This window comes from Passer montanus, unplaced genomic scaffold, assembly GCF_014805655.1.
Source record: "Passer montanus isolate IOZ18808 unplaced genomic scaffold, ASM1480565v1 scaffold7, whole genome shotgun sequence".
Lineage (NCBI taxonomy): Eukaryota > Metazoa > Chordata > Aves > Passeriformes > Passeridae > Passer > Passer montanus.
Genome location: NW_024372147.1, coordinates 12408007 through 12428224, shown reverse-complemented (window position 1 = coordinate 12428224; position 20218 = coordinate 12408007). Strand labels below are relative to the sequence as shown.

At 37.4% G+C, this 20218-nt stretch overlaps 1 protein-coding gene and 1 long non-coding RNA gene across 8 annotated transcripts in view; one reads left to right on the top strand and one right to left on the bottom strand.

Annotated features, from left to right (window-relative positions):
- LOC120511961 overlaps nt 1-14649 on the bottom strand; it is a 50393-nt gene extending 35744 nt beyond the window's left edge. Inside the window, exons 1-2 of the long non-coding RNA XR_005629885.1 lie at nt 14513-14649; nt 11956-12009 (exon numbers count right to left, since the gene is read on the bottom strand). This is a non-coding gene — a long non-coding RNA (uncharacterized LOC120511961). The remainder of the gene's footprint in view (nt 1-11955; nt 12010-14512) is intronic.
- JAK2 (Janus kinase 2) overlaps nt 1-20218 on the top strand; it is an 84585-nt gene that overhangs the window by 14854 nt on the left and 49513 nt on the right. The window contains exon 3 of one of the 7 annotated variants that reach the window (XM_039729700.1): nt 7028-7127. The exons of 2 other annotated variants lie outside the window; for them this stretch is intronic. The gene's annotated coding sequence lies outside the window, so the exon portion shown is untranslated. Of the gene's footprint in view, nt 1-7027; nt 7128-12231; nt 12347-14734; nt 14858-20218 lie in introns of those variants that run through there. 4 more of the 7 variants (XM_039729705.1, XM_039729702.1, XM_039729704.1 and 1 more) reach the window with 4 other exon arrangements.

Genomic DNA, 20218 nt, shown 5'->3' with positions numbered 1-20218 from the left:
GCAGATTTTATATGTGTTATCTTTTTATTTGGATTGATTTCTGAGTTGTTGCTGAGGTAAGTAGGCTACTGAAAGGTCATTGTTCTAGATAAAATACCAGATGGAGCCTTTTGGAGGCCACCACCATTTAGCACCCACTGGATATGTTACTTTGACAATATTTCTGTGTAGTAGGTCCTGTTTATTGTCAAAACCTTGAAGTTCTTGGTCTAAGTTTAATAAGCTTCTATGTTCCAGAACTCTCTTGCTAAGTAACCTCAATGTTGAGAAGAGCTACGGGAAAACTCCAGTATCCATTTCCACCTCAAACTTCTAAAGATATCAGAGGACTAGGGGCTGGAGGACAGGCAGTGGACAGCATGAAAGAGGTTATAGTCCTTGCTTGTATTCATTGGCAGACTGGGTTGCAGAGACATACTTTATTGTAGTTGCAAGGGAAGAAAAACCTTTAATCTCCAAACATTGTGCAATTAGTAACATCTCTTCCATGCTAAAATGGGTTGTCTGATTTTTTTTTGGCTGATTGACATTACTTGCTGGTTGATGTAATCATCTGACAGTGTATCTTGGTTTAAAAGAAAAGCAAAAAACAACCAAGTCCCTTTCTGTCTTCATGAAGAACCCAGAAAAAAAGCTATTTATTTCCAGGAATTAGTCTGCATCTGTGTGTAGGTTTTTTCCCCATTTACAGATTGAGTTTGTTGGTCATTGGTAGACTACATGAAAGTAATATTTTACTCCAAGTAACATCAAAGTGTATTGTAGAGTATTATGAAGCATCCTCAAATTTGAGGAAAGGGTTTCTCTCTGCTTGGGAAAAAAATTGTGTTAACTCAAATAAACTAAATTGGACTAACTACTCTGTGGTTTTTTTTGTTTGTTTGTTTTACAGCAAAATTCCTATATAAAAATAGACTTTTGGATTACTGTTCCTTCTCTTGTATGCAGACCTTGCAATTGTTTTGCTGACTTTTGCAAGTTAGAAGCTCTTCCAGCAAGTTTAGTGATTGTATCAAATATGTACAACTTTAACAGACAGCAAATGTTTATGAATGATAGCTTTATTCTTTGATGTAGTCCTGAATTTTTGCAGTTAAAAGTATTTTTATGTTTGTAATTTGCTGTCTAGATAGTCTTTAAACTAGAATAATCCTTAATAAATGCAGAAGCTATAAAACCATACTTCTGTTTTGAATTTCAGCCAGGTTGTATATAAGTGTCCCCCCATGATGGTTAAGTCCTTTATGTATTTGAAGGATATAAGTAAAATTGAATGTGCCTAATGTTTATTGTATGGGTGAAGAACACATAATCTGCTCCATATATATAGGTAGTGCTTATAAGGAAGATGAGTTTTCTGCTCAATTACATTGAAAATTTGTATTCAATTCAGATCTCACTATACCAGGAGTTACTGTGATTACTACTCAGGGCATGCTCAATTACTTCCCGAGTGTAGCCTGTATTTTTCTTGAGTATCTAACCTAACACTGCTAGAATTAAAATGTGTGACTTTTAAAAGAATGTTCTATTTGAAAGGCTTCTACCTAGTTTTGTCTGATTGTGATTCCAGTTCAAAGCTTCTTAATAATAGATCATTCCAACATTGGCATACTGGAAAAAGATCAGTGCAGTACTGCCAAAGATAAATACAGCTGGAGTACATGATGTACTGTGGGCTGAGGGAATTGTGTATTTTCATTTGGAGAAGTCTAAAGAGACATCGGTTTGTCGTCTTCAGTTACCTGATGGGAGGCTATAAAAATATGGAGTTGGACTTTTTCTTGAAGGCACAGGGTGTTTGGATGAGAGAAAACAAACACAAGGAGCATGGGAAATTTTTGTTAGATATTAAGGAAATATTTTTCAGCAGGAGGATAGTCACACACTGGAACAAGCTGTTCAGAGAGGTTGTGAAATATCCATCTCTGAATATGTTATAAATTTTGCTATATAGGCTTCAAGCCTAGTATAATTTGACCCTACTTTGAGCAGGGATAACAGAAAAAATGGCCACCATAAGTCCCTTCCAACTATATTAATCTATTATTATTTTATTTTTTCACTTTTGCATGTAATAATTGTGACTTTCAGTTTTGTTGCTGTATAAAAACGGTGTATTCTTTCATACCAAAGAAAATATTTTCTTAAATTGCACCTGTGTATGAATAATCATAACACTAGGGTAAATAGTATTGCTTGGTTTTGATTCCCTTTTGATTATTACTTTGAGATTCTATGTAGTGTGTCTAACAACCTTTCTAAAGTGTGAGGGTTTTCTTATTTCTGAAGGTGGAATGCAGTGGGATATTAAGTCCAAATCCCTGCAAATGTCTGCTGAACCTGTATGCATATTTGTGGTTAAATGAAATGCCTAAGTAGAAAGTATGCTCGTGGTTTTTTTTTTCTCTATGAAACATTTTATTTTCAGATTTTCCTTGAGTATCTTTCTAAAAAAATAGAAGTTTCCAGCTACAAATCAGCTTTTTCTTAACTCTGTTGATTTTTCTGCAGATTTAGAGAAACTTCGATTTTCTGCGGTGCATTTTCAAGTAGGATTATACGTTTTCAAGTCAGCATATGGCAGTTTGAGTGGAGCACGTTCCCATACATGTCTTTGCAACTGTGCTAGCAATCCTGTGTTTTTGGAGTGAAAAAAAATGCAGAAAACTTCAGCAAATTCTGAAAACTTTTGAATAGCACTAACTGAAACTGGTTTACTGAATGTTGTCCCAGTACAAAGACAAGTGCTAAGCAAGTAGGGAGCAATTAGGAATACCAGGTAAAAGGGAGAATAAGACTTTAGCTTTCCAGAATTTCACAGACTTAAGCTAACGTGAAACCACTGTACTCAAAAACTAGACTGCACTAATTGTATAATAAATACATAATTATACATAATAATACATAATCTTAGGTTTTGGTGATGTTAGAATAGCACAGTGTGGCTGGTTTGTAGGCAGTCATAGTTACTTGAGCTGCTTGCTAAGCTCTGAACATAGCTCTCTTACAAGTAAATTTTCAAGTAAACGCCCTTGGTTCACTGAACTTTTATTTCATTGGCATGTTTATAGAATAAGTATCTTTCACAGTTTCTCTGGTTTTTAATGGGGTTTAAATGGTTAAATATGTCTGTTTATGTACTGAAAAACAGCATGTAGAAGAGTTAATTGGAAAGCTGAGAATTGAAGTGAGGTTTCTTTGGACTTCATAAATTACATGTTGATCCCTCATGTATTCAAAAGATTTCATTTGAATTTGCAGTAATGTTAGGACTTGCCTCCCCTGCCTCCACAGTTTTGCCTCCACTCAAGTAGAAGTGGAAATTGTGTTGATTTCAGTAGTCCAAATTGTATTGATATTTTTTGAAGTGCCACTTTCATATAAGAACTTTTCCAGAATTTTTCATAACTGCATTCTTCTCATGTATTGCCAGGAGACCTACCACTTTTGTATGAGAATTAATCTATTGTGTTTTTGTGGGTTCAGTTCTCTTGTGGTCTGTCAATTTGTGCATGTACCAATCTGCATACCTTGTATCTTACATTGTTAATTAAATGCTGCTCCTTCTGCAGTTCCAGAAGGTCTGTTTGACTGGTGCCCCATTTGAGAGGCAAACTTTCCAATTTATGCAGCTCTCTCTGCTGGTCAGCCTGTATAATCAGTTATGCCTCAATAGAAGCACTGCCAGGATTTTTCCTTTAGTGTATGCCTGGCTTTTCCTACTTAAGGGTAAGGAGGCTTCACTGGAGAAGGTCAGTTGCCTTCCTTCTCAAGTCCTTTAAAGATCTCTAGATAATTAACTTAGGTAGTTCTGCCTCACCCCATGATGTATTCCAGTGTGAGTCACTGTCCTTGCCAAATGGATTTGCAGTCCTGCCTAATTTTGCTGCTGTAATCTGTGTCTTTCCTGGGAGCAAAATGGCCTGCATTCTCTCTTTTCCTTTCTTTCTCTGTTTACCCAGTTATTTTAGTATGGAATTGTTATTTTATAATGACTTGCCTGTCCTAGGTCATGCAACAACTGCTCATGTATGTATTTTTTCTTGTCTGAAAATGTCTATCAGATGTGCTGCTTTGAGTTTGCTTTATTTCTTTGGAAGTTGACTTCATGAGTGGCTGATTATGATTATCTGTCTTTTAAGTTAGTAGGGTACTCTGATTCCCTTACCCTTTTGGGTCACAGAAGAAGAGTGTTAGTCAGTAGGATGGAAGAAAGAAGTAAACTGTAGAAAGTGACAAGAAAAGATTGAGAAAGGAAACAGAAGAAATTACATAGAAATGAGGATTGAGTGTTCTTTTAAGGTTAATAATTTGGAGAAAAAAGTCAGAGATTTTAACTTCATTCTAGGACGTTAATATCTTCTGGTCTGATGATTTTCATGTCTGAAGGGACAAGGACTTGTATGATTTTTCATAGAGTCATAGAATTGCTAAGACTGGGAAAGATCTCTGAGATTGAGTCCAACCATTAACCTAGTACACTATGCCACGAAATGATATCCCTTTATGCCACATCTATATGCCTTTTGAACACTTTCAGGGATGGTGATTTCACCACCTCCAGGGGAACCTGTTCCAATGGCTAACTACCCCTTTCAGTGAAGAAATTTTTCCCAATATCCAATCTAAATCTCCCCATGTATAACTTAATGCCATTTCTTCTTGTTCTGTTACTTTTTACCTGGAAGAGGATACTAAACCCCAGCTCACTATGACCTTTCAGGTAGTTGTAGAGAGGAAGGTGGTTGTTTGCAGGTGTTGCTTGTAAAGATGACAAAGCTGTTTTTTTTTTTAAATTCATCTTGGCTTAAAATATTTGTGGATCTTGGATCACTATGAAACTACCATGGGAAAGTACCATTGTGGGCTTGTTCTGCTCCTAGGCTCTTTTCTGGGCACTTACTCTTGGCTGCCACTAGAACTAGATGTGCCTTTGGTCTTATCCTGTGTGCCTGTTCTGAAACAAGTGAACCAACAAATGGCCTGGAAAACATGTACTGAGAGAGATTTAACTCTCAAAATCAAGTTGCCTGTTGCAGTTTAGATAGAGAAAAAATAGAAGTAACAGAATTGTTTCATGGGCATTTGAAAATAAGTCTGAAAATTAGTCATACAATGCACTAAACAATGACAGTAGCTGAGAAAAGACACAGACTCAAAGAATGTTTAAAGGTATAAGGTCCACAGTGGGTCATCTGGTCTAACCTCCTGCTCAAGCAGGGCCATCGTGGAGCACATGGCGTAGGATTGTATCCAGACAGTTCTTGGATATCTCCAGTAAGGAAGACTCCACAGCCTTTCTGGACAATCTGTTTTAGTGCACAGTTACCTACACAGTAAAGAAATTCATCCTTGTATCCAGGTAGAACTTCTGCTGCTGTTGCTGTTCGTTTTGTTATCTCATTGCCGTTTCCAGTAACTTTTTCTTATCTCAACCTGTGGTTGTCACCTTTTGTGGTTCCAGTTCTCAACTCCATCCTGCCAGAGTGGGAAGGGAAGATCAAGCAAGTGGTGTTGGTTTGGGAGAGTACCAGTGGGGGCACTGAACTGAGGAGTACCATTCCTTAACCACAACAGATGTTTAGAAAAGGAAAAGATGACTAAGTACATCTAGTAAGCTTTGCGTGCATTAAGTCAAAGCCACTCTAAAGTGGCTGTAAATGTATTTTCATAAATAAGTAAAAGAACCTTAATTGCTGTTGCTAAATTCTCTAGAGATATTTCAAAACTGGGGTTGGATTTACAGGGGTCACCATTTGTTAGATAGCAGTTTGAGGAAAAGAAGGAAGGAATGCTTCATATAGCTGAAAGAAACAGAAGGGGTAGACTAAGAAAGAAATGTTTCATAACTAGTGAGTGAAGAATTAAACTTGTTTTTTCACTGTTCTGTAGTTACAGCGGGATGTAGGTGTTCCAGAAATACTTACTGGTACACCTTCATTGTAGAAGAAGTAGCAGCTCAGAACGCTAGGATCAGGAGTCATGAAAGACCAGGAACGATGAAGAAAGGACGTAGGTAGGAATTCTGGATTTGACTCAAGAAAGTTCCCTACTCTGAGCGTTCAGCAAAGAAGGAGGAAAGGAATGCAGTTAGGCAAAGTCTGTAGTGCAAAAGGCATGCAACAAGATACCTTTTTGATGTTGTGTCTGTTCAAAAAATATGGCCCATGTTTATTAGCTTTGTTGCTAAGTTGAAATGTTCATATACTTGAAAATTATATGACCATAAGCACTAATTAATTTTTCTCATACTCTCTATGCTAGTAAAGAATATCAGTCTGTAGAAGTTTTGTTGAAAGCTGTTGTATTGTGGTATGTCTTCAGTGGGCACTGGGCTTCAAGCAACCACTGCAAGCAAAATCCAAGAAAGTATCAAATAGTAGTAAGAAGGAACTTGGTAGGCTTCACTCTGTCACTTTCTTTTTCTGTCCAGTAGACAGCTGAATCTGGGCAGTAGTCGATAAGAAATTTATGTCACATACTGGTACTAAAGGAAAAGTAAATTTTTCAAACTCATCGTGTTGGTAGTCTAGGGAAATTTAATAATAAAAAAATAATTTGTGATAAACTGTTTCTTGCTGTGATACTGATCACAAAGCAAATACTTCACCAACTGTAGAACTGCGTACTATTAACAAGGAAAACTTAGGCAATATAGGCAAGTACTTGAAGTAGAAAAGCACTTGTCTTTAATTTGAATTATTTTGAAAAACTGAAAGAAAGAGAATTATCTTAAAGGCAGACCTGTCTCTAATTTCCCATAAATCCATCATATATGTTATGATAATTGTATATAAAAGAGCTGAGGGAAGGCGATGTACTGCAAGTGTGTTTAATTTTGATGACTGAATAGATAAAACATCCTACATGCACATTGTGGGAGGGTTTGTTGTGTGTTCGATGTAATACAGCCCTTTTCAAACTTAAATGAGCAGGATGACTGAGAAATCACGCTGTAGAAAGAGCAGTATTAACTTAGCATTGACATGTGGGAATCAGCTAATTGTGTTGCTCTTGCTTTTAGTGCTTCTGAACATCTAGGTTTGTTTATCTGCAGTCTGTGCTTTGACCTCTTCAACTTCTGTATGGCTGCATAGCCTTCAGGCTTATATTACAAGAGCAAGGTATGTTGGGGTGAAAGCTGTGACAAGACACAAGGAAACGAAAAACTGCTTCAGAAGTTGTTGGGAAGCTGACTGTCCTTCAAAGATCATCAATGCTTCATTAGGGCATTGAAACTTCTAGTAGTGATTGATTTTTTTTTTTTTGCTAGAGATGAAATTGGCTGGCATGGGTGTATTTTATACATCAATGTTATAAAAGCTGGCACAACTTGCTGAAGCCTCTTCACCACCCTGTTAGGCTGGGTGTTTTAGAAGTTCATAGTGGAAGACTATGTACTTTGCTTCCAGGAGGAAGCAAAACTGGTTTATCTGAGCAAGATGTTTGCACAGACTGCTCAAGAAAAATTTGAACCAGTGTGAAATCCATACTTGTGAGTTTGTGGATTATGCATAACTATTCCTTAATTTTGATTTTATATGTTCTTGTGAGAAAGCAAGATGTTTATGTAATTATTTATTTTGTTCATTGTATGTTCCAGGTGGTAAGGAAATAACACAGCTACTTTGTTCTCTTTCCATTCTTTTTGAGAGTGGCAGATTAGAGGGTACTCAGATGAAACCACAGGATTAGAGCTGCTTTGTTCTTCTGGAGGATTGTGTTACAAGTATTTACTGTTCTGGTTTCTTTCAGTAAGGTTAGTTGGCTCTGCAACAGGTGGCATTTGCCAGTAGTTGAGACTAAACAGTAGTTGGGACTGACTTATCCTGTAATTAGGAGCATGCAAAGCATGCTATAGAGACATAGAATCATAAAGGTTGGAAAATACCTCCAAGATAAGTCCAGCATTTGACTGAACACCACCATGACCACTAAAACCATAGCATAAAGTGCTATGTCAACTCCTTTGAACTCCTCAAGGGATGGTGAATTCACCATTCCCTGAGCAGCCTATTCCAAAGCTTAAGCACTCTTTCAGTGAAGAATTTTTTTCATTATATCCAACCTGAACCTCTCTTTGCACAACCTGAGTAATTTCCCCTTCACCTGTCACTTGTTACTTGGGAGAAGGGACACTGCCTTGCAACATCCTCCTTTCTCACAGCAGCTATAGATACTGATAAGGTTACCCCTGAGTCTCCTTTTCCCCAGGCTGAACAATCTCAGCTCCCTCAGCTCCTCCCACAAGAATTTATGCTCCAGACCCTTCAGGAGTTCCTCTGCCCTTCTCTGGACATGCTGCAGCACCTCAGTGTCCTTGTCGAGCCAATACTGACCACAGGATTCAAGGTGTGGCTTCACCAGTGCCAAGTACAGGGGACAGTCAGTGCCCAGGTCCAGCTGGTACATGGCCTCTTGTGCCATGGTGGCTGAAGTTCATTAAGAAAAAGCAGTCACTTCCACTGGTGTTTTTTCTCACCCCACAACAGAAAGATTAAAATAGTGATTTGAACATCTGTTTTAACTTGCTCTTGCTCAGGGGCTCTATTGAAAAGCTCCTTAAACCTCCTTTTCATTTTCTTCCCCAAATTAACTCCTGTAGTCTTTCAGGTTTCCTCCCCCCATGAAGGTATTTACTCCTGCTTCTTTTAATTTTATGTCAGTTTAAAATATTATTTTTTTAGGTTTCGTTTGATCTACCTTCATTAAAATAAACCAGCCTGAAGATGTCAGGAGGGTGGCACTTTAATGCTTGAAGGCTGCGGTTGTAGTGCTCAAAGGCTCAGGGCGCTGTTTTCATCTTCCACCTGAACTGAGACTCGTGCTTTTACTTAATCCTCTGGTCATGGAGTATCCCCCTCCTCTGGTACCTGTCACTGCCTCCCAGCAAATAATCCATGAGAAGGTACTTTCTTCTCAGGAGCAGTTGGAACTTCTTCCCAAGTTTTCATTTGTGTTCAATTATATTTCTAAAGTTTAAAACATAATGCTCTGGAAGAACTTAATTTTTGCAGGATGCCTACATTTCCTTCCTTTTTTTGGATTTTTATAGGAATCAAATGGCATCCACTTTGATCATGTTCAGTAGTTACTCTTTTTCTATGCCTACCAAGATGAAGCAGGCTTCAACCTTCTCATTTTTTTCATCTGCTTATGCACAAGCATTGATTTTACCTTGTGTATATTAAGGTTATGCCTGCCTTTGAATCATGAACTTTTAATTAGTTTTAAATAAGTTAAATTAAATTTTAATTAGTTTTAAAGGATGTGGAATAAGTGCTAAATCACTGAGGTTATTTCAGCTAAAATTTGAACCTGGTTTTGTACCCAATTGTGGGTGAGAGAGGAGAATTTATCTTTATTATAAAAGCTTAGTTGGGAGGGGGAGTGGCTGTGGGGAAAGAGGAAAAGCAGACGCCTTTGAGAGTGGCTCAGTTTGGGCTCAGACTTGGCATACTAATCCTAGAAATGCATTCTGAACTTGCAGACTATTCAAGCAACATCCAGGTTTTAGAGTAAGGGGTACTCAGATTTTTCTGGAAAATCTGATGTGCTGCTGTCATACAGTTTCTAATACATGTCATATTGTCCTTTCTCTCTCAATTCACTCTTTTTTTCCCTCAAGGATTTGCTTGTTTTACCTGTTGCCCACTCTTTTTCTTCTTTCTGGGGGAGATCATGTACAACACATAAAATGGCATGAAATCTTCACTGTGAGTCAGCTGCTGTGCTTACACTGCTTAAGAGGACACAGGCTGAGAGGGAGATAATTTGGTTTTAGGAAAGTTCCGTGTCATCTGAGATAGGATCCTTCATCAGAGAAGGCATCCTTCCATTACACTGTCTTGCTGTCCACAAAAACCCGTGTCTGGCAAAAAGAAGCTCAAGAACCACTTCTTACATTGTTTTGATTTTAGATTCTAGGTTTCTAAAATCCTTTGTCAAGTACAAGAGTTATTTAACTGCCATAACCCCTGCTGCACCTCTTTGTATTGGGTCTGGCTGAGATGGAGTTCATTTTCCCACAGGTGCCCTCACAGCACTGTGCTTTGCCTTGGTACCCACAAGGGGTTGGTGACACACCAGTGTTTTGGCTGCTGCCGAGCAGCTCTGCGCAGCACCGGCGCTGTCTCTCCATCATTCCACCTCCCACCAGCAGCCTGGGGCTGGGCAGAATCTTGGCACAGGACATAACCAGGACAGCTGACCCAAACTGACCAAAGGGGTATTCCATACCATATGATGTCAGCTCAGATAGAAAAGCTGAGTAAAGGAGGAGGAAGGGAGAGCACGGTTTATTTACAGTGTTTGCCTTCCAGAGCAACTGTGACATGTGCTGCAGCCTTGCTTCATGGGAAGTGGCTGAACATTGTTTGCTGATGGGAAGTAGAGAATAGGGGGTTTTTGTCTTTGCTTGTGTGTGCATAAACTTTTGCTTTTGCTTTATTAAACTGCCTTATCTCAGCCTATGAGTTGTTTTCTTTTGTCTCGCCTGTCCAGCTGACAAGGGGAGCGGTAGAGCAACCCACCAGACCCTTCTTGTGATTCTGCCTGCCTGTCTGAAGTGATGGGCAGAATCTATCCCAGCCTACACAATGTCCTGAGGTGTGGTGGTGGTGACATATGCTGCTTGTGCCTGTAGTTAGGCCGAGTGTTAAATGGTAATCTTTGTCTGTGAACAGTTTTCAGGGAGGTGGAAAGGAGAAGCATCTGGTAAATGAAAACTTATCATTCCTCAGTGCAGGTGGAAGAATAACAAGAGTGTGTCTTTGTGAGTTTGTTTTATTTACTGCTTGAAATAATGTAGAGGGCATTACATCCTACATAGTAATGACATTTAGAGTGGAGCAGAACCACAGTCAATAAGAATTTTTTTTCTTTTGTAGGCATGAGGAATATCTTGGTCACCTATGAGGTACTGAACAATGCACCTACAGCTTCTGATAGAGCTGTTCACAGTAGTGTCACGTTTGTTACATAGTTATATATCTTTTTTGAACTATAAAGAGTAATTGAGAATGGAATTAATAAACAGTGTGCAGAATCACTGTGTTGTGTTACTTTAAGAGGTGTTACATATGTTGATATATTGCACCTATGTCTTTCCCTCAGTGCTTTTCTTTTCCTTGGTTTCTTCCTTATTATTTGGTGGATTGGCAGACAAATATTGTTATGTGTAGTTTGATTAGTGGGTGCAATAAATTGTCCACCCGCATCTAGGCCCAAAGTCCTTACTAAGTCCCAATTAAGGAAAAAAATACTTAAAAGACTGGTTACTGGTAGATATAGCAAACTCTGAAGGGCCATAGAGGGGAGTGGGATGTCCATTTATAGGTGCTGGAATGCCTGATCAGAAGTGGTTTATTCAGACTTTATTAATTCTTGCCTAGGATTTTTAATTGGCTTTTGTTTACTAATTTTTAATTTTAATTGGTGTTTGTTTGCTAATTGGAATTTATATTTAGCAAAATATATATTTATATTATATTTTATATTCATACTAGCCAATCACTAGTATTTATAGTGATTTGTACTTTGTTTAGCAATATCTTTGGGAGCTCAAAGCATGCATAAAGAAAGGAGAGACCATGGCTGGTTTTAAACTTTGAGTTCATTTAAATGGGCTTCAGCAATTTGTCTTATAAATGTATGTACAAAACTTTACCTCTTAGAGCAACTAGTTCAGATGGAGACAATTCTTACTCTGTATTTGAATGAGAATTTATTATAATTGGCAAGTTATGAAGAAACTTGGCTATAATAAACTGTGTTGCATTTGTATTCTACACATAGCTCCAACTTATCTAATTATTTGCATTCAAAGAAATAAAAAGTGTCAAAGAATCTGCAGTATCTTTTACAGGAAATTTGGAGGGCCTAGCGAGATTTTTCATTGCTTCATGGTCACATCTTGCTTTTGTCAGCTTTGCATTAGTCATTCTGCTTTACCTTGGGATGTGCTTCTTGGGGTCCACACTTCTGTGCAACAGCTGGTTTCAAAACCTGGGGAGAGATATGAAATTCTTATTTCATCAGAGTTGAGGTGAAGCTGCAAATAACTATGCCAAGCATGCTGAAAAGTTCTGTAAAAAACTGAAGTGGCATGTAAGTCTGAGATGATCTAGGAAAGAGTTCTTGTATAATTTAAGAATGGAGTATGTTAGATTTTGAACAGATCACCTTAGGTAGATTCAAATTTCCTATCCACGAGTGGGTGGGAAAATAACACTTTTAGACAAGATCAGAACAGTATGATTGCTAAGTTGGAGTGGGGACTTGCAGGGAGAGCTGAGGTGCCTTGGTTCATGTTATTGGGTGCATGCATCTGCAGAACGTTTGGGTGAGTTCCCACAATGCTAAGGACATTGAAACGTGGGTGAAAGCCCTCAGGGCTCAGAGGCAAAACATGTGTTGGAGTTTGACTTTTGTACTAAGAGATCTGAGTGTTTTCACGGTTTTTTTCCTAGTTTTCTGTCATCAGAAAGAATTTTAGGAGGAGTTAAATAGTTGTTTAGTGGGAATTTTACAATGTAACATTTTTATCAACAACTTACCAGTTATTAAATAATGTTGTGCTAGAATGCTTAATCTTTATTTTATAATGCCTAGTCATAAAGGAACTGATAATAGCACAATCTGCAGCAGCATATTTTAAAATCCAGAAAAGAACACTGTATCTTCCTGTCCAATCTTCTGTATATCATAAACCAGTCACTTACATTTGGGCTTTCTTCCTCCCTTCATCAAGTTCAGTAACATAGGATTATCTAAAACCTATTTTGTAACAGTGCATCTACTCTTCATGTTTTAAAATCAGGAAATGCAGAATCTACTCCTTTCTTAACTGTTTTTTTTCAGTAGTTTGACACTCTCGTTTCTGAGAGGAAAAAAAAGTTTTTTAAATAGGTATTTATTCTAAAGCTATTGCATATCTCATTTAAACAGTTCCTTGTTTTTCCACTATGCTTTTTATTTATTGAGACTGTCAGGTAGTCTGCTAGATCTTTTTAGTCTGCTGGAGCACAATTTCATGCTCTTGCTTTCTGCAGTTTTCTTAGGGTGTCTCAGGATATAATTTCAAAAATAGTGAAAAATGGTTTGTGCCATTCTTTTTTCAGAGCTTGGGGGACAGTCAATGTGAATATAGGCAGTTCTAAGTTTATGTTATTTCGGAGTATTTTCTTTCTCTTTGAAAGTGAAGTGTACAATTGAATGCTTAATCATACTCAGAACAGAGTTCTGTAAATACTGGATCCACATGATGATAATTTGACTCTTGTGCAGTGTTTGGGGAAGCACCAGTCTGTTCTTTTTTTAAAATGTTAAAGAGAACACAGACTATTTGAAATGCTACATTGTGAAAATATGCTTGTCTTTACTTAATGTTTCTTTCTCCTTGTCACTTCTATTAGACTTCTGCAGAATCTCTGCTAGCGGTATATTTTATGAAAAACCTTTGTTTACTTTCAGAGCCCTGGGTTTTCTGGCCAGCATTTTTTTCTGACACTCTGCGTTTATAGAGATAACATGATCTTGGCAAAGCAAGTAGTGCAGTATCTTTGCAAAAGCTGTCTGGTATTTCAGATAGGGAACAAGTGGAGAACTTGCAGGCCATTGGTGTTTAAGGAAACATTAAATAAACTATCAAGCAAGTACATTTTCCTGAATTGTAAAGATAAAGCATCAACATTACTGTCATAAATTATTCAGCAATATGAAGCATTAGCATAGGATTTAAAAAAATAATGTATTCTTTTGCAAAAATACTTCAGCTCTTCTCCTAAAGAGTAACAAGAAGCTGCACTATCTATATGTTATAATAGTAACAAGAAGCTGCACTATCTATATGTTATAATATCTATATAATTGCAATATTTATATATTGATATAAATATTTATATATTGATACAGTAATTGAACTCTGAATCATTATTTGATAGGCTTGTGAGTGCATTTACATAGTCTTGACTTTACTATTTAATCAAACTTCTACAAAAATAATTTTATTTGAAATATTCCTGTGGCAGTTGCTTGACTATCTCAGATTGTTGCTTGTATGTCTTAGTTAGTCTTTGTTATGTTTTGTCTCATTTTATGTGACCAGGCCCTGACTCTCTAAGGGTTTATGAAAGTGTTCCTAGTCATAGCCTTGTTGAAACTGTATGGGATCTAAGCTGGAGAGCAGGGAGGGAAGTCTTCTGGGTTTTTGTTGGTTTTTCCTTTGGCTGGATTTTTAGGGAATTTTTTTGGGGATTTTGTTTGTTTGCTTGGTTTTCGGGGTGGGGGGGGGGGGGTGTTTTTTAAGGCAGGGTTGTAAATACTATTAGTCCTGGGTTCCTGTAACGTTCCTGATGTGTTACTGTAAAGAACTAGCTTGGTTTCCTTTATAAGACTTAGGCACTTTTCCAAAGATGAGGAGGAAGGAGGGCAATGACACCAAAATCCCCTAGAAACCCCCGCACCTTGAGGAGGAAATTTGTACAATAAAATTTGCATTAGATCTGACCTTTTGAAGTAGTTTCTTAACTGAAGCTGAAAAAGCAGGGTAGGCTGAAGAAAGTGTTTCTGGAGAGTCCAGAGGAGACACTGACATCTATTGCTCTTGGCTGTTTGGAGGACTTTGCTGATTCACTCTGACTTAACTGTTATCCTGTTTACATGCTGACAGTTATTTCTGCAAAGAGCTAATTTGTTGAAGCATGTGTTTCCAGATTCTGTTCAGATAGTGTAGCTGGCATAAGAATAGTTCCTTCATCCAGATGTTTTCACATTTTTGAGACGTCTCTGTCTCAGATTTACTAGATTTGTTTTCTACCATATTTTTCCCAGAAAAAATGTTACAGGAATCAAGGTAATGCATGTTTTATCATTCAGTCTATTATTAGAATTTTCTTGTCCAAGACCACTTTACCCTTTGTTCTGGTCAGGTGATGAAAACTGGGAGGGGAAAGAAGCCAAAATAACCTATGAAATTGGGAGCAGCAGGAGTGACATCTTACAAATATAACATTGTGTTATGTTGAGCACAGTGGATCTTCTTGTGGTTTTTCTTTTTGTGGGCAGAAGAGCTGGTTGGGGTTACGATTGTTATATTCTATATTATATACTTTACTGTGTATGGCAGACTGGAAATTGTACCTTTAATCTCTAAGGGTAGATATTTAGAAGTTTGTCAAAGAGCAGTAGTTTCAGTTGAGATATTCTGGAGTTGAAACTGGAGGTATCATTTCACCTAAAATGAAGAGACCTGGTGATACTGTTCCATGGAATTATTTCTCACTTAAGTGACTGCAAATTTCATTAAACAGTCTTTGAGGTTTGAGTAACAGATTTTTTTCTTAAGATGTTCTGATTCTTGGGCAGGAATCAGGATCATTCATTCCCATCTTTTCTTTTGTCTCTTTTTTCTTTTATGCTACCAAGTGCAGTCTGTGTTGAAAGAGAAAAGCCATAAAATAAACCATGAAGGTGAAAGCATGTTTTTAAACATTGTTTTGACGCTTGCCTTTAGAATGGCTCTTCCTCTTTCTGTTTACTTCCTACTTGCCTAGAGGAGACTTAGTGATGTCACTGCCCTTTCTCCCTACTACATAATCTTCTGCTCCTGGTTCTCAGGAAAATTCTAGCTCTTCAGCCTGCTTGAGCTCTGCATGTAGTGTAAACACGTATGACAGTTACTGTAGAGGCAGTAGTTTTACTAAGCTCTGAGGAGGGAAGTTGCCAGACTGGGGAAGTGAGATAAGAGTGCAAGAAAATGGAGATGACAGAATTCAGAAGGAAGTCCAAAGGAGTTTAACTTTTTAAAATCCAGGTCTTGGAAAAAGCTTCCTGAACTAATGCAAGCAGGGCAATTTGTACTAATAGCCAATGGCAGCTGGAAAGAGTTATGACTGGTTTTCCTCACAGAAATATGTGAGAAACTTTTTCTTCTGTGAGGAAGAGATCTTTTTAATTTCTACCAGTAAATAACTCTGCTTGGTTAAACTGTTGTGTTGATATTTGCTTAGAGGATAATATTTTTATAGACTCAGAACTCCAGAGTGCATCTGTAGTGGGAGAGGATAAAGAACTTTGTTAAAAGTCTGGTGTCTTTCAGAAGCACCAGACCACTGCAAGTGGTGTGTCTTGGCTGTTCTCTGTTCTAACTGTTCCACAGTTAAGCTGCTAAAACCAGAACATACCTGGGAAATCCCTGCCTGCCTCAGAAGGCTGGGAGAAGAGTAACTGGTTTGAAACCTTTCCCATTGTGATACAGCTGGTGCCTGCCGTGCCACTCTTCAGCACTCACTGCAGCGTGAAACGTGTATGACCTCTGAGAGCTCAGCACTAGCTTGTGTGGCTCTTGACAGCATCTGTAAACCGACACCTGTTTTCAACTGTTGATGCTATTCTTTGGCCCTACAGTACTGTAGAAACAAGTGCTGCTTCATGTTTTCACAAATTGCTCTTCAGTTATGACAGCAGGAATTGCATTTGGGAAAGAATAGCTAGCTTTTTTCAAAATTGTCTTCCAGCATCACCTCCTGACTGTCTCAATCTTGCAACATTTAAGAAAATGAAGTAACTTCACAGATGACTTTGCTGTTGTTGTAATTTTTGCTTTTGTTTGCACTTCCAGCATTTTTTTAAACTTGTGAGTGAGGCTGTAGCTATCTTACATATTCTCTAGAGGTTGTTGAAAGGTTTTTCCCCAAGACAGTATTTTTAACAAAAATGCCTTTTAATAGAAAAGTACTTTTTTCTTCTTCTTCTTTGGTGGTATATTTGTGAAAATATCACTTAGTCCTAATTTTGGTGTTGTCATCTTTTATTGCATCACTTTAAAATAATTTGGGAGATATGTAAAGGAATAAAAGTAAATTGGTGATATTTTTCGCATGCTTCATGCAAATGGTCTTCCTGACCCATTATCATTACTTTTTCCGTGTCTTGTGTGTATATAAAGATGTACAGATAATGGTGGCACTGAATGGACTGAGGACTCTCAGATGCCATTATCTTGGGACATAATCTGTGCCAGATGATTGGGCAACTGTTTGAATTGCTTGGAAATTTTCTGATGAAATAGACTTTTGCTAAAATTTATCACTATGGTGAAACTGAAATGTTTTGCAGATATGGACCAACTTTTTCCAAAGTTTTAATGGAACCTAAATAAAGCTGTTTCTTCTGGGCAAGTCTTTGATTTGATTACTTCTCTGGTAACTCACCTACATGGCATGTTACTGTGATGTTGAGGCTTCTACCTGAGCATGGTGTTCATTCATTTTCTGACAGTAGCCCCATGTAGTTTTCTTCCTGCAATCAGTGCAGTGATTACTTCATTCTGTTGTGAAGAACTTAGAAAACAAAATTTTAGAATTTCTAATCAGAATGAAAGTGGGATAATCCTCATGTTAACAGCTATCCACTTAATCCCTGTGTGTCATGCAAGCAGGTCAGGCCAGGACTATTACTCTTCTCTTACACAAAAGTTCATGGACTGAATTGTGGATACTGGGAATGGTTTTCCAAGTGAAAAATGTAAGCAAATGTTATCTTTAATTCTCCATCTTTTTTTTAGTTTGGGGTTTTTTTTAGCATGTTTTGTCATTGATATGTTAACCTGTCACCTTCTGTATTTATTTGCTTGCTATCACATGCATTCAAATTTTTATTAAAAATTCTTGTGTGCTATTAGTATACAGCTGATAAAACAGGAAAATTCTTTTGGAGTTACTTAACTTTTTGGGCTTATTTCTTGTAGAAGCAGTTGTTTTCTTGTGTGGCTTTACCTCATGGCAGGGGAACAATAGGCACAGTATATTAGAAAAATGAATATGAAAACTGAAGATGCACTCCTTGTTCACTAAACATCTTTGAATATGCTTTAGGAGAATATTTTGTATTTTTGTGAAAGCTGGTTTTAAGTTCAGAATAAATATTAAAAGACAACAATAAAAGAATAAAATATGAAAAGACAACAGAGTTTTAATGCAGAAAATGGTGCATTTAAACTGCAGATTAATTTTATTTATGAACTTACCACCTGCTTTCCAAATAATGGAAAAAAGTTCTCAGATTTTCCAGTTTGCTTAATGTTTTTAAAAGTATTGTTGAATATTTCAGCCAAGTTAGTCAGGAGAATATTTTTTTATGAATGTATACTGGAAATATATGAATCTGTTGCTGTGACTTTTTTGTGAAATTCTCACTGATGTGGTGTGTTTGGACCGAACAAGGATTTAATAGACCTCTTGTTGGTCCATTAAGAAGCACTGTCATTCTGTAAGGGGTGATGTATTAAAAATACAATACTTCATTGCCTGTCAGCATCATGTATGCATTTGTTCCTTGAATTTAGTGTACTTTTGTTTTTAAAGCAACCAAATGAAACAAGCTTGTACCTTGTACACACAAAGAAAATCAGACCAAATTTGCAAGGATACCTGATGTCATATATGCAGAATATGAAAACTATTGCTATTGTCATACAATTTTAAACTTTTCATAGCATAACAAGCCATGCTGAGCACATGTTATGGGCAAGCTTAATTGTGCTCCATTTGTCTGTGTTTTCAAACTGAACTGCAAAGACTATAATTAAATATTAATCATACATATTAAGCGTAAATCAAACAAACTAGCCAAAAAGATGGGAAGCTGACTGACTTTTTTTCTCAGTCTAAGTTTGGATTTAGAGGTAAAAACTTGATTTTGGTTGTCTTGGAACAAGATGCATAATACCCTTGTGATGTTCTGTTACTACTGGCTAATGTGAAATTTGTTAGTGCCTTTTATGATACTTTGCTGCAAACTTAATCTCCGGTCCAGGTAGAGTGAGACCTTCAGATAAAGTTTATTGGAAAAGTTCCCATTGAGTCATGAGGTGCAGAAGGGACCTGCTTGCCTTCTAAATGCCTTCTCAAGGAGGTGCCTGGTGTGGCTGGATCCAATCTTAGTGCCAAACTAATAGTTTTAGGCCTAAGAAATTATAGAGTTGTGATTGAACCTTTGTACAGCTTTGTCCTACAGGATTAAGGGAGGCAAACCAGATCTATTCATATAAAAATGAATTATTTACTATAATAAATGATTAGACATGAAGATCTTAATCAGAATTATTTACTATACATTATAGAAGCTAAAATTAGGATAGTATAGTGTGTGCTATGTCAAAACAACTATATTAAAGCAATTCCATTAAAACTAGCAAAGAAACTCCCTAAAAATTATTAAGTAGAGATTGATGTTACTTACCTGTATCGCCAACTGTGTCACCTTAGCATTTTTAGGTAAGCATATTTTACTTTATCTGCCACATCTTCACCTCACTATCAGGACGTTAAACTTTGGTGTTGATGAGTCAAGCTGGTTTTAGCATAATCCTATACCAAAAGCAGCATGACACCCTCTTTTAGTTCACTGCAGATAGCTTTGCAAAATAGAGCATTGTTCAAGTTGGTTCATCCCATTCTAGGCAGAGCATCCTGCTATACCACCTACTCACCATTACTTGGGAAGGCTTTCAGTATTGATGTTCATTCAAATTCCTTGAAAGAAGGATGTGTATGTAAGCAGATGGAAAGTGTGCACATTGCTGTCATCTTTGGTTTACTGGCAATAGACATACTGAGTTGTTGGGAGACAGTCTATGTCTTCAAAGCCTTGCTTGTAAATAAAAAATGCTATTTATTCTTGCTTCTTTCACTAAGCAGTTGGTGACAAGGCACAAACATTAATTGTATTTATAGCAGTTCTGAAGACTTGTTGAAATAACAAATGCTGTATTGTGTTCTTTGCAGACAGTGGCAACTCGGAGATGATGGACTAATTTATTTTGGCTGAGGTTCATTAGACTCTTCAGTTTGTTTTGGAATTGGGCATTTAAATCCTTGCAGCTACCAGAAATGTAAGATGGTGTAGACTTGAACAAATAGAGGGAAGGAGGAAATAGGGGAGCTAGGTCACTGACAAGATGGTGCACTATGAGATTGGTACAGCAGCTCTGCTTCTTAAAGAATAAGTTGTGTCAGATGAGACTTAGTCTCAAAGTGTGTGAACGAAATAGTTTTATAAGGCCTTAATGCAGATCCTGTAGATGTAGTGAGGGAGAAAGAGAGAAATATGTCACATGAACCTGTTGAATTTGGTGTTTTTAATCTCTGAGTTTTCATGCTTCTTGTTCACAGCTGTAAGCTGCTCTTTCATAAGCAAGCAGTCATTTTGTTTG